This window comes from Wasmannia auropunctata, unplaced genomic scaffold (assembly GCF_000956235.1).
Source record: "Wasmannia auropunctata unplaced genomic scaffold, wasmannia.A_1.0 LD336074.1, whole genome shotgun sequence".
Taxonomy (NCBI): Eukaryota; Metazoa; Arthropoda; class Insecta; order Hymenoptera; family Formicidae; genus Wasmannia; species Wasmannia auropunctata.
Genome location: NW_012026816.1, coordinates 3,446,063 through 3,447,845, shown reverse-complemented (window position 1 = coordinate 3,447,845; position 1,783 = coordinate 3,446,063).

Below are 1,783 nucleotides of genomic sequence, written 5' to 3'. Positions count from 1 at the left end.
TATTGTGCTGAGTGCGTTGGAGAGATGCGTGGACTCTTCATAAACATTAATATATATTGCAAGCATAACATCGATAGCTTTGCATTCCTAAGTGGCGCTTGGTGCGGAAATTGTCAACGTGCACTATACATAATTATGCCATGTAACATGTGTCCCATTTGCGCTGAGGTGCATGCTGCACGGCTAAATAACGACGAAGGCTCCTCGAAGATACCGACGACGAGGTCAACGAGGATGAACCTAATGAGAAATAATGTACCGTAAGTGTATATAATTCTTATTTTTAAATCTGGTTTTCTACAGCTTGGTTAATTATATTCTTTTTTACAGTATTCGGTGAACACTCCGTATTAAGAATAAGAAGATTGTGACGGCGGTAGTGGCAGAAATTTTAAACAATTTTTAATTTTTGAAACAAATTCATCATGTATTTTAAATATTTTTGACTAATTAATTAAATTAAATGCAAAGTAAAGTAATAAGAAACAAGTTATGACACGATGCAAGTGCCTCGCGCCAGTCTCGGTCGTGTCGAGCCTGACCGCGCGAATTCCACGCGCGCCCATTTGTGAACTTCAATAGCTTACCGTTTAAATTCTATTCATTGTATCGCGTTTTGGTAAAGAACTTTTCGTCTTAGAATTTCACAGAGAATACGCTGTTACCTGGCGGTACGCCAGTCTGGGACACCCTGTATATTTTGAAAGATAGAGTAACTTTTTTTATATCCACTTCATATACATAGTATTTCGTACAAGTATAACCATATATTTGTTTTCACTTTCTTTAGAGAATAATCAAACGTGTGTATATCGATGTTGTAATGCTATGTGTTCGATAAATTCTATGTTATTACATAACATTTTCAAAATATATACAATGTACAATATTATTTAAAAATCAAAAGGGAAAAATAATGCCTATTAGGCCATCATAGTAATTAGAGCGTGAAGAAACTTTACTAATCCAAGGGTCGAAACGTATATATTATTTGCAGTTTTTATTCTATTAATAAAGTTTATATTCTTCACGCTCTAATCACTGCGATGGCTTTAATAAGCATTATTTTTCTCTTTTAATTTATTATTTTGGAGCCTTTGAATTTTTTTAATTATTTAAAAATGTATGAAAATTACACATGAAATTAAGGTTTCTAAATGTTATTTTAATGTTTCTTGTTTACTAAGTTATTACTCATATGCACACAAACATCCCATTACACTACACAATAATCATTAATCTGGTGCTATTGCAACGATCATTAATACTGAAATTTCTTATCAACATAACAATTTTTTCTTAAACGTAATTCATAAAAAAGAAATCTCTGACATAGAAGATTCGAAGACTTGCATATAATTTCGTAAAAAACAAATACAAATTTCTAAAAAAGAAATCTCTCACTTAGAAGTCTCGAGGGCGCGCATATAATTTTATAAAAAGCAAATACAAATTTCTAAAAATGAAACTCTAGAAGATTCAAAGACTTGCACATAATTTTGTAAAGAGCAAATACAATTTTCTAAAAAAGAAATATCTCACTTAGAAGACTCGGAGGCGCGCGTATAATTTCGTAAGAAGCAAATTTCTAACAACCTTCGGTTGGCAGCAGTCGGGCGTAAAAAAGAAATCTGTCACCTAGAAGGTTTCGAGGGCGCACATTAAAACCCACGATGTAATCTTTTTCACAATAAATGCAATTATAGGTATTCCATTTATAACCGTTCTATAATGTACAAATAAATATTATTAACAAATTTAAGTATGCCACTGTCAAAGTTTA